The sequence below is a fragment of the Xiphophorus hellerii genome, chromosome 20 (assembly GCF_003331165.1).
Source record: "Xiphophorus hellerii strain 12219 chromosome 20, Xiphophorus_hellerii-4.1, whole genome shotgun sequence".
Taxonomy (NCBI): domain Eukaryota; kingdom Metazoa; phylum Chordata; class Actinopteri; order Cyprinodontiformes; family Poeciliidae; genus Xiphophorus; species Xiphophorus hellerii.
Window position 1 is genome coordinate 34,330,378 of NC_045691.1, and position 13,465 is coordinate 34,343,842.

The 13,465-nt window shown below is 35.1% G+C and overlaps 1 protein-coding gene across 5 annotated transcripts in view; it reads left to right on the forward strand.

Moving 5' to 3' along the window:
- The first annotated feature begins 2,720 nt into the window (after positions 1 to 2,720).
- foxp1b (forkhead box P1b) overlaps positions 2,721 to 13,465 on the forward strand; it is a 309,660-nt gene continuing 298,915 nt past the window's right edge. For 3 of the 5 annotated variants that reach the window (XM_032548971.1, XM_032548974.1, XM_032548973.1), the window contains exon 1: positions 2,726 to 2,983. The gene's annotated coding sequence lies outside the window, so the exon portion shown is untranslated. Of the gene's footprint in view, positions 2,984 to 3,065; positions 3,277 to 13,465 lie in introns of those variants that run through there. The other 2 variants (XM_032548975.1, XM_032548972.1) reach the window with 2 other exon arrangements.

Sequence of the window (13,465 nt, forward strand, 5' to 3'; positions counted from 1 at the left end):
AGAAAACACTCAAGTGAACCCCAAGGCTTCAAAAATATATCCAATTTGTGGTTAAGATCATTAGTCAGTTTTTCCAAAGGAAGGACGACAGATATCTGTGTAATCCACATATTCTAATGTTGGGACATATAGTGAAGTCCATCGTAGCAAAATACACTTTTTAGCAAGAAATCGAAGAATTGTAAAAAAAGATTTAGAATGTGCATCCAAATGTTTAGGGGGATGTAATCAATTCTATTGTAGCTCAGGATTAATGTTTGGGGTTGATGTCTTGCTGGAAGGAACTCTACCCCAGTTTCAAGTATTCAGCATCAACTCCGACCAGTTTAGCTGTCTCCGTAGAAGAAAAGAATCCCAGCAGCATGAAACTGCCACCACTGTGTTTCATGGTGGGCATTGTGTGTTCAGGGTGAAGTGCAGTGTTACTTTTCCAAAACTCATAATGTTTTGATCCCGTCTTAGCAGAGCGTCTTCCACATGTTTACTGTGCCCTATTTTAGTTCATTTTAAATGATACATTTATCAGTGCTAATTGAGATGTTTAAACTATGGGAAGTTAGTATAACTTAATTATGTTTTAAACTTATGTTCTCTAAAAATAAAAACTCTGACACCTTCAAAGAACAACTAGATTTTGCTAAAATCCCAGGTGGACATGCACTTTTTTCTATACAATCAAATTAAATACTAAAGAAATACATTGTTGCTAGGGTTATAATGTGACAAAATGTAAAAACAAAAATGTGCAAAATGCTGTAGTTATTATTAGTTGAAGCCTATAGATGATAAAAAGTATTTATGAGTACATGTATCTGTAAAAACACTGACACAATAAAAACATAACGTTTTAGAAGAAAATGGCTATAAAACATAATCCATGTTCTAATGTGATCTGTAATAACTTCAATATCAAATATCTAACAGAGAGACATTTTCTTATTAGTAACAATGGTCAGAAGGTGGTGCTCTCCACCAAGGAACAGTCCTTCCTGGGAGGGCTCAACTTCAGCTCTTTTTCTCAAATGTAGTCATGAGGAAGCTAAAACCATTCAAAGTGATATAATCCTCCCTTAACTCTGATCAAGCAAAAATAAATAAATAAATAAATAAGTAAAATAAAAAACAGCTAAACTACAAGTTGCTATGGGAATGAAGACAACAGTTTCACTAGTGGATGTTTTTCTCCTGGACCAACACATGATTGTTTTAGACGGCCACCAAAAACACTTTCTTCTTCTGACAGAGTATGCAGAAGATTTTAAATGTAACATTCAGTCCAATCAGAGTGTTTATGAATCTTCTCAGCTGACATTTAAGAACTGAGAAAACCTGGCCCATATGTTTGAGATTGTAGCTATTGTAACTAAAAGAACCTACACTCTCCTTATCTCTCATGTCCTTTCAAAAGCATATCAGATTTTTCTGAGCATGTCAAACTTAAGTATATAAGCACACTTTTTTCACCTTTTATTGGGATTACAAGGAACTATTTCTGAAAAGTTACACTATAAAAAGAAATCTTTAAAGGGATTAAATATTAGGTATAACAATCTAAATTGAATTAAATGAAATTGTTAATGTAAAGTTTGATATAGGTTAGCTTAGTTATTTATTTGTTTTAACTATGTTAGCAACATTGTTAATGCTAAAGTCAAATCTGCTAGCAAGTGCAGCTAATTTAGCAGTCATTGCCAATAAGCGTCACATTTTAGCTGTGTTGTCAAGGAAACGGCTTACATGCCATTCCTTAAAATCTTACTGTCTTGCAAATATATATCTTAAATGTTCTTTACTATTTCAGCAATGTAGACTTGATCATAAAGCAATTTTTTGTGTCTTATAAAAAGACTAACCTCATGAAACCCCTAAAAATTACTGAAACATATTTATATTGGAGATTTAACACAGAAACAGCAGAGACAGATTAGAATGAGATGAGAATTGATTTTTAATTTAGTAATTTAGTTGAATAAGTAAGTTTTAACATTTCTGGGACAATTTCACTAATTTATTATGTTTTTTTTAAGCTGTCAAACATAAATAACATCAAATCATAAACAGTGTATAAAATCTATTCAAATTAAATATCTGCAAATTGATGTGTCAATTTTTATTGGTTATATTAGCAGTTAGATGTATTAGTGTGCAATTAAAAAAAAGTAATAATAATAATAATAATAATAATAATAATAATAATAAAAACTCCCAAACAAATGAAATGCTTTGTCCTAAAAAAAAGTTGTCTTTGAAGTGAGTAATCTCTTAAGGAGAGCCGTGTGCAGTCCTTGTTTAGTAGGTATGCCACACATATAGCTGACTAAAGTAACTTTCATGGTGAACATAAATAAGCGTTAATTACAATCCATCCAAATAAAACGTATCCAAACTGTTACACTGATTTTTATTGGGTAAATCACAATTTGTTTTATGAGTGCAGTTTGTTTTTATTAGTGCATGGTTAAGAGTTAAAAGAAATGAGAAGGATTTTTTTCCGAAAAAGTTCCTTCTGGCTCAGTTTCGATTAGTCGGCATTTAGCTTTTCTGATAGCAGTACCCCCTTCTTTCCCCGTCACACTTACTTCTAAAACTAATGCACATCATTACGTACCCTTCACCTTCCTGAGGCCCACTACACACGCGCGCGCGCGCGCGCACCTCCACACACAGAAAGGATCTACGTAAGTGCTCCTGAAAATTAAAATGTACTTAATTCTGTCAAGGCTCTGAAACGCTATGAACCTTGTTTTGCCCAGCAGGTGGATGTATGACGTCACGGATTAGGAAGATCAAAACAAAAACATTCAAATCCTCGTTTCTTCTTTTTTCCTCTTCCTCTCTCTCTCTCTTCCTCTCTCTAATTCTTCTCCCGGCGTGTTAAAAATCTAATAACATTAAAAGCCAGGAGACTATTTTCCCCCTGCAAGCCACACTGGCGAGTCGGCAAGAGCGAAACTCCACATTTTGCCATATTTCGACGCCCTCGGTAAGATAATATCTTTTTCCTTGCAGATAAGTTAAGTTAGAGAACTCCCTCACCTCCTCTTACTCCTCCTCCTCTTCCTCACCTTCAATGGCAGCTAAGTCCAACACTGAGGCGAGCGGAGTATAATATTTGTTGGTGTTTACAGTGTGATTTGTTGTCGCACGCGTTCGCGGTACACAGGCTCGCGTGCACAGGTTCATTATTCTCCAGCAAATCGCCCCCTCCCCTTCCCTCCTCTTTAACCCTCCGCGTGCGCTGCTCGTTCGCCGCTGTAAAGCTTTTTTTTCCTACCGGTAAGTTTCACAGCTCTCATCATGTTAACATTAGCTTTGTTGTTTCGCCTTTAGATACCTTCTGCTGCTCGCACGGAGTCTAACTTCGCTCCTGAAGTTATTAAACATAGCGAATCAAACTCACTAACCGTGCTGCTAAAACTTAGTGGGTAGCACAGTTTATTATCGCGGTTGTGTGGCGTGGTGTCCCGTTTTTTTCTCAGAAAGTTAACTAAGTTGAAGCTACTCACGAGACCCTGGGGGGAAATGCACCTTTTGGAGAAAAAAACCCAACCAACTCTTTAGTTACAGCTGGAGATGGAAAGAGCGAACAAGCAGCGGTAGCCACACACAGCTTCTAATTACAGGTTCTTCTAATTACCTGCGAAGAATAAGTTTAAGTTTTCACCGTTAATCTTTAACTTTATTTGGTTGAATCGAAAAGTTTGCTGTGATTTCTTTAGCAGGGAAGGAACTTTTCCCCACGTGCTAGCTGTCCCCTTTAAAAAAAAAAAAAACAGCAGAAAAAGCCATTTGAACTGCACTTACTATGATTCGTCATGACATTTACTATCACTCCATCTGCTTTGTTTTTACCTGTCCATAAAAGACGGGGTTTGTTTTATGTGTGGTGTCCGTACAAGGAGATAAGACTATGCATAGTTCTTCTCCTAAAGCGGATATTCATTTATAGTCAACTTTTCATTGCCTCAAAGCATTTGTGAACTACTGCGTGGGGATAAAAATACTCAATTTTCACAACTTTCAATGTAAATGTTCACTGATAAAACATACTTTATCAATAACATTTTTGTAGATGGATTAAAATCAATATTTCTGAGCAGAAAATATGTGAATTTAATAGCTAAACATTTGAATAATTTGAATAAATTTGCAGCTATTTTTATAAATGTTCTTTCTCAAATTACTCATTCTACCTAATTATTAAAATGAGTCTAATAATCTGCTCCAAATTCCCACTGTAAAAAAAACAAAAAACTAAATAAAATGTTGATCTGTGATTGGGGACTAAAATGTTACTGACATACAAATAAACTTTTTAAATCCATACTAACAAAGTTCCATGTCAGTCTTTCCACTAAATATTCACAGTTAACGTGCTATTCAGCACGTTACAGTTAAAGGAGCTGAGCTCTCCAGCAACTTAAGCATTAACACTATTACTAAGCTAACTAAAGCTGGATGCAAACTTAAATCATTCTCAATTCTCTTACTCAAATTTTCTACCACATGTTTCATGACAGATCTCAAATTGTATGTACTAAGTTGATATATTTATGCTTACACTGACTAACACCCCCCCCCCCCCCCCCCCCCGCATACCCAAAAAACATGTCAAGAGTATTAAATGCTACCAATTTTAATTGGTTAATACATGTTTCCCCACCTGCATGTTAGTTTGTAAATCCAGTGTTTAATTCTTGTTATTTTTCTAGCAACATTAGCTTGTTTATTTTGGTAGCAAACCCATCTGAACACTTTGATTAAAATTTAACCAAAGACGTTGATGCAGTCAAGCATTATTCTCATTCCTTATGTCAAGGAGAACTGTAGCTGATATATTTATATGGACTGGATTAGTGTCTGCATTAGAAAATTGTTATGAAATTTGGTTTTGAGAAAGCTTCTGCATTGAAGTGAGATATAATTTGCTTAGCACTAATGTCAACTTGCTAGCGTTTTGTGTTTCTTAGGTGTGCTTGTCAAGGAAAATGTTAAATTATCATCTTTTTGAAATGGATTTTAAAAATCTATTGTCATTTCAGTAATTCTATATAATATTACTTTATTTTCTTGTTCTCATTGTTTCTTTTTCTTTTAGGCACAGGGGGACAAGCTAGATTAGCATAGCATCTTAAAAATGTGTCAGTATTTTACTAATTTAGTTAAAGAAGTACATTTATAAAAATGTTAATTTTATAACTGTAAAATTTTAGGATCTTTATTGAGAAATATTAATGAATATTCTAAGAGTTTTGTCAGTTTATCACCACCATTCTCATTCATATTGTTAGAGAAGAACTGTTGACATTTAAGTAGCATTAAGTAGGATTTAATACCAAAAAGAATTATCTTAGTTTAATGCAATTGAACATTATAAGTGGTGAATCAATTAAAATGGAAATAATTTTTTCGGTTAATATTTTCTGCCCACCAAAATTCTATTTACAGTATTTTTTTATTTTGTTTTTATTGCACTTAGTTGTCAAAATTATTAACTTAAAGATATTATCTATGAAAGATAACACCCCTGCATCTCCACCATTCAGAGGAATATTATTTTTATGTTCTTTCCACTGTAGAAAACAAATACTCTTTCTCACATGCCCTTATTAATGTTCAGCTAACTTAAAATAAATAAGTTTATTCATCAAGACGCCTCCAACTTACTGATTATACTATCTAATGCAAAGTTTATATAGATTTTTTTTCCAAAACTATTGTTGTATTGCATTCTTTCATCAGACTGCTTAGTATTGTGTTTACATCAAAATTGTTGTGATATTATCTGTACATTGGAATAAAACAAGCAAACAGACAGGAACACCGTATTTTTATTTATTTTTTTATTTTTCAATCGCTCCAGTGTTTTATACAGTAAATGTGAGCCATTGAAAATTTTTGCAAAAGAGAAACTGCAGATTTAACTTTTGCTGGCGGTGCTCCCTCCTTCTTGTTTCTTAGGATTAGTCATTGTCTGAAGGGGAGGGAAAAAAAGTAACTTTTTTTGTAGGAGAAGTAAAGTAAACAGCCTCCAACAAGCGAACCTTGACAACCTAGATTAAGGAAAACATTGGAGATCAAACAGTGCTGCTGGTAGGCTGTTGTCATGAGCTGCATGAGAAAAAGAGAGAGAGAGAATATTTGAACAGGCGCTTGGGTTTGTGTGCTCACTTATGCAGAAATGGACCTTCACAAATGCTGACCTAGGTTTTAGGGCGGCAGGATGAGCTTTCTTCGCAGTGTTTGACTGCCACATATTTTCATACAGTCTTTCCTGTGTCTCAAATAGCATTGCCATTTGAGATAAATATGCTCTCTTTTATCCCATGAGTGAATATATACCGACCTGGCCTAAGGAGCAGCTAAGAAAATGAAGTTGAACTTTGAAGAAGACCACTGTTATGACACAATATCTGTGATTTGTGAGTTATTTGGAAAACCTTTGTGTCTTGCTTGGCCTCTTCAGGCTGAAACAGCTCTGCTTTGTACAGAGCTCAGGTCTGAGCAGCTAAGAAAATAATCAGTCACTCATGCATTCAACGAGTGGACTCTCCCATCCCCGAATGAAGCGGCTCTCTCTTTCATCTGACTGCTCAGTATTTGTGAACACACATTGAAATACCCTGTGCTGGGTACTGAGGGGCTGTAAACTGGCTGAGCACCCCTGCTTGGAGATAAAAGGAGTTATTTTGGGTCCAGTGTGGGAATAAGAGGCTGCATTTGTTCAATTGCTTCTTCTTTTTTCATATTAATTTCATCCATTCTAGGGCTGTTGTAAACAATTATTTTAGTAATCAAGTATTCTGTAAATTATTCAGACAATCTAGTAATCGAATAAAAATGTGATAAAATAAAACTTTGGTAAATTCTACCATAACATCAGCATTACTATTGGATGTCAACATTGACTCAAATTTTCATATTTGTGCATCTGACACAATTACTTTTATGTAGTTTAGAAAATTAACCTGTAACAATAATAATTTTTTTTTTTAAGTTTACCTGGGCAAAAGTTATACAAAATCTCAAATTACATTCAATGTAATAAAAAATAGGCCGGTTCACAAAGACACTTCTAAAAAAAATGTCTATTCTGTAGTCTTTAGTTTATGCCCAGCCATTTACTGGTCCCCCGAAAAATGATGCTATCATGAATTAATGAAATCCCCCGGACTGAACTTGACAATTGGATGTTGTGCTTCTAGTTGTTGACGAAAGCACTTTGTTTTCGTCAATGACTCATAGGCAGAAGTAAAAGTGTTGCTCAACACAAATAATCACTCAGCTGCAACACGGTGTGCTAAATAAAAAAAAACATAATTTAGCAAAGCTTCAAGGCAGATAATTTTCCTTGAGGAATTTTAATAATTGAGGTACTCAAATCATTCAAGGAATCGTTAGAGCCCTAATCCATTCATGTTTTGACGGAAGCAAGACAAGTGGCAGAGGTTTCTGCTAGATTAATTTGTGGTATAATTTTTATTTTTATTTTTTTTGCATGTTTGATTCGCATGACACAAAAATAATTGGGGGGTGGGTACACTAAGTATGGCTACAAATGCAGCACACTCATTCCTGCATTCATTACATAAATGTAGCAACAAAGGAAGGCGGCGGAACAATATTTCCGGGGTAAAAAGGTTGGTGTGCCTGGACAACCCCCAGTGGCGCTTCCCGAATTAATCTGGTATTTCTTTTGTCCATAGGGTCTGGACCCTTGGCTATTGAGAAACGATTGCTTGAAGTGTGTTAGAGTTTTCAATTTTCCTCATTTGCTAACGTTTGTCTGTGATGTATGTAATGATCCAGTTATGGCGCTATGAAAGCTTACTTGAAATTGCCTGCGTTGTAAATAACCATCCTCCACATGGAAGAGAGAAGAGCTGATACGAGCAAGGCGGCTGTTATTGTTTGTTCAATATTTGGAAGTATGACCAACATGGACTAAACAGCTTTGTCCACTTCCTCCTCTGACATAGCTAAAGCTACAGGCAGACTACAATTCTAAAACAGACTACTTGGATGCACTTATTGGAGTTTTCCTGGCCCATCCCACTTTCAAAAGTCTAGCAAAACTCTAAGCTCCTTATCCTAAATTTTTGGCTAATTAAAAAAAAACTTTAATACATTTTTACATTTTCACCACAGCTAATCTAACCTAGAATTAGTAAAAGCTTTGACAACCTAGAAAAGTATAAATTGTACCACAGTACTTGAATATTTTTTTTCTATGCCTAAAATTGCAACAAAACAACCTTTTATTTGAAAATAAAAAATTATAAATATTACATTGCCCAGATTAGTATGCAAGTAGAAAATAAACCCTCAAAATATTTGATCTGTTAGCTTGTTAGATTTAACTTTACATGTAGAGCTTGATAATTAAAATTCATTAAATGTTTACAAATGCAGTGGCTTTTATATATGTAGTAGTTTCAGATCTATTAGAAAATAAGATGGAAATAAACTTCCAACTATTGTTAATTGATGCCTTTATGGATTCAAAATAGTTTTTCATTTTTTATCTGTTTAACCAATTATTATTATTTTACCTGAGCCAGCTGGTTTCAATCATTACCTGTGATAATATGGACTGGGAGAAAGAGAACAAGTTGTAAGGGGTCTCATAGTAACAACTTATAACTAGGTAATATGAAAATCGCCCTATTCTAGTCTCTATTAACTTCAAAGCTGTGCTTTTTAGTAACTGGCAATGGGGATATTTGTTGAGTTGGGTGTTTTTTTTTTGTTTTTTTTTGTCCCTTAAGTGTGAAGCTAAAGAGCAGTGGATTTACTTGAACATTATTTATAGTTTATCTGAGAATAAAACCATGTCATGGTAGGGAGCGAGTCTGGGTGGGGTGGGAGAAGAACCATTACTGCAAAGGAAAGTGATGCTGCTTTAATAACACATGTCAAAGATTTGATACAAAAATGAACCAAAATCCCAATATTTTTTTATTGACCTTTGTCTCTTTTTGCCATGTTTTTTTTTTTTTTTTTTTTTTAAACCGGACTCAGAATAGCACACGGTGTGCTTCCCATTTTAATGGACTAGTTACAGAGTCTATAGCAGTACACACTGGTAGGGTAGGTCAAACAAATATAATTTTACACAGCACACAGGAATCCTGGCTTAAAGCAATTAAAACACTTTTTTTTAATCTCCTCATAACAGGTTGTGCGGTTTGATACTTTTGTGCTGCCACTGCCAGAAATCACGTCAGTCAAACTGTTGTGGTTAGATCTGTGAAGCATTTTCTTTGTCTGTTTATGCTCCTTTCTCACCGCCACTTTGTTCTTTCTTTCTTCTGCTGCAGTGGCTTTCTGGTGCTATCTCGCAGGTTCTTTCTGTTTGCGCTACAAAAAAACAAAAAAAAAACAGACTTCAATTATATCAAAGTGTTCAGATCTTAAAAAGCTACTCGGAGCTTGATGTTGAGCACTTGAAAATGTAAGCTTGTGTGGCCTGGGCTGAAAGATTAAATCATTACTCTGTTTTATCTGAGTAATGGGATAACGAGAGGAGCAAAAACTGACATTCGCTAATATGAACTATCGCTTAAGCCCCTGATAAACGTAGGAGGCAGCATAATGTAAATTCAAGCTTTTTTTTTTCTTAGAGGCCATTCATCCTTGACTTCTTGGCTGTTTTTTCGGTTGGCAGTTGCAGCCTAATAAGAAACACAACATGGCAGGGCCTGCTCTTCCATCATCGTTCGCTGGCTGGAAAGTCGGCGCGCTTTGATCATGTCTTTTGGGCGCATCACTCCGGCTTAGCCCGCTGCTTGCTATGTGATAAGCCATCAGAGTGCTCAGATCTCAGCCGGGGCTCGAGGAGAGACAGGAGAGCATAATGGAGACAAGGAGAGAACGGCAATGCAGATTTTGTTGACAGACTCTTACTGCGGCTGCTTTCTCTTTTTTTTTTTTTGCCTTTGAATTCAACGATCTTGCTGTCCCTCTTCACTCATCTATGAAAGAAAAATAAAAAAATAAACCTTTCTTGGTAGAACGCTCTGTTCCAGTGTTATGCCTTTGGACCCGTTGGCTGTTTCAACGTTTTTAATTCCCAGCATACATTACCTGATTGAAACACACGCGCACACACATACAATTTAATTGGAAATATGGATGAGTCTTTTTCTGGCCAATCCAAATTCCTCCCAATTTTAGCAATCTTTATCTATTTTTTTTCTTAAGGATTCTAATACGCAAAAGAAAAAAGTGTTGGCTTTGATTATGGGTGGTAGAAAATGAAATACAAGATTATTAAAAATACACACATCAACTAGCCAGAAATTGGAATCAGCCGATTTTCCACAATTGGCTGTGATCAGCGTTTTGCAGGTCAAAGTCGTTTTTTTCCAGTCATTCAATGAATGAGTAAACTGAGAACCAAGAAACTATTTTCAGTCAGTAAACACATTAGCTAACAGGAAACTTTTCATGTATTTTCAAGGGTAGGACTAATCAAATAGGTGTGATATGGTGCAATGCACCAGAATGACCTTGTCATTCAATTTTTTCTCTTTTCTGTGTTGTAGCCATTAGGAAAACTGGACAATAAGTAGGAATGCACAGATTTGAAAATTTGTGATGTCTGACATTTGTTGATGTCTGATATTAATGCTTTCATGGCCTATAGCCAATATTTGCTGACTACTGTATATATTTCACAACATTTACAGTACCTTTGGGGGGACGGGGGCATATTGGTGATTTGCTTAAACTACCCACAGTCCTGTGCCTCATCACTGGCACATGACCACACAAGAACCAGCTTAGAGTTAAGTAGAGAACCCAAAGACAGCAGGGCTGAGGCATGTGTGTAATATTGAAGAGTTTCATGAGAAACTGAAAATCCATCCATCCATTATCTTATGTTCTTATTCCTACTGGGGTCGCTAGGGGTGCTGGTGCCTATTTAAAGCGGTCAACGGGAGAGATGTGGGTCACCCTGGACATTCCATCACAGGGCAACACAGAGACTGACAGGACAAACAATTATGCACACTCACACCTAAGGAGAATTTAGAGAGATGAATTAACCTGACAGACATGCTTTTGGATTGTGAGAGGAAGCCGGAGAGAACCCATGCATGCACAGGGAGAGCTCTACAGACAGAAAGAGACAGAAAGGCCCCGGGCTGGACCTTCTTGCTGCAAGGCAACAGTGCTACCAACTGCGCCACTGTGTCTAGCCACTGTGTCTAGCCTGGAACATACAGTATATATATATATATACACAATATTTCTGATTATTCTTCTGAGAATAAGTCAGAATTATGAGAAAAAGTCATTATTCTCAGTCGCTTGAGAATAATGGGAATGAGAAACATCCTGGGGAGCTTGTCTACTCCCCTGGATGACGGGCTGGGCTATAAATACAAAAATGGGAGAGTGGCATTGGTTGCAGCTGATGACAATGAAGTGATAGACGACAGCTTTGAACAGGAACAGCCTAAAAGACTGAGGGAAAAGAGGCAGATAATCAAAGATGAGATAGGGAAGCCATAGGCCTTGTTCCAATATTCACACTTCCACCCTTGCTCTGCCCTTGTGTCCTAATGCACGTTTATGTTGAAGTGCGTAGTGTGACCCACATTTCCCACAACCGACCTTTGCGCCGCCCATTTTAGGTCCTATTTCTGCCCTTACGTTAAGTGGACTTCAGCTAAGTGTATTACCCACAATCATTGCTGCATGTGATGTTTTGAGTTAAAAGGCGGAATTATGGCAATGTTTTTTTGTCTATTTTTGTCTTTATAGTAAATTCAAGTATGACAAGGCACATATTAGTAAAAAAAAAAGCTTATTATGACAAACTGAGCTGAAAAAAGAATAGTCACAAACTAACTGTGAGAAGAGTAAAACAAAATGAAAGAAATGCAAGATGAATTTCAAATCTTAAATTAAACTCAAATCTTAAATTAAACTCAAATCTTAAATTAAACTGTTAACATATTGGGCTTTTGTGAAGTTGCAATGTTTAAGCACTTTCTTAAATAAAATTATTTAACTTTAAAAATGGAGGGGATTTTTAGAAAGCGGTATTTGTGGATAAAAACTTAGCCACAGGATTAAATTGTTAATATCACAATTTAATCCTTCATCCTTTGTTAGAAGACCAAATCTTATTATATTAAAACTTAAAGATGGAATAGATTTTGTTTACAATATCCACTTTTGAAAATCTTTCTAAAAACATTCATCAAGTTGAAGTTTATTGTCTCAAAATCTCAGTCACAAAATACACAGGAATTTATATTAATTTTGAATTTCTTTTGCAGAAAGTCATTCCACGGAAAATTTCATACATATTTTTGAAATGGACATCTTAAATTTTTTGTAGGAGTGGACTTGAAAGTTATTTGATTATTTTATTTAGAGATCTCATAATTTTTAAACACACATTTTCTTCTCAGGGTAGAAAGGAAGAAAATTGATGTCAGAGTCCCTTAAGAAATTTCTTGTAACATTTTTTGTCTATAAAGTAACAACATTCATAGTTTCTTTTAAGAAGGACATTTTAGTTCCATTAGTCTTTTTATTTTTCACAATGCAGCATCTGTCTTTTTTTCCTATTTTTTAATATATTCCGTATGTTTGTCCTTAACTTGATCTTTGTTATCAGATTAGCTCCACTTTTTTACCAAACTACCTTTAAGCCACAAGAAGACATGCTTTATTTTTTTAACAACAGCTGAATATGTTGCTAAAACATATTCAGCTGTTGAATATGTTTATTCAATTATTCAAATCGCGGACGTTAAATTGAATATTAGTACATTTTAATGTCTATTTTTTGCATATGGCAGCGTTCACAGAGGAAGCTGTGTCTGTTGCCAAAAGAAGAAAAAAAAAATGTTCAAGTATTGACATTTTTTTTCACTCTACTAAACGTGTGATTACATTCAATTTTGTTCCATATTTAACAAGTCATAAAACACATTTGAACATTCAGATATAACCAGCAAGATTTCAATAAATAAATAAATATCAACAATTTGTGCTTTTGTTAAATCCAAATTAAATAATCAGTTAGTGGATCTAAAAACATAATGTCATGCTGATCACATTTAGAACTGGCCCAAGGCATAAATGAACTAAGCGAATATCAATTCTGTTAAATTTGATTTAATGGTTTCAGCATAGATAAATTAAAAGATTTTAAATTGCTTAACTTTTAAATTTAATATTTTAAAGAGCTGGCAATTTTGCTTTGTAAAAGTTCAAAGAACAATCTTCATACTTAGTTTTGTTACCATAACAACAATCTGATGTTGTGAGTTTAAACTTTTAGTTTTACCTCTGTTTGTTAACAAATACATCTTAGTAAACTACAATTATCACTGATTGCCTTTAAACGTGGCCAATTAAACTATGGCCCGGTCGCAGATTTTACTACATTTATTTTGAAATGCTGTCAGTGGTGCTGATGTGCAAGAGAAGCCCCTAAATC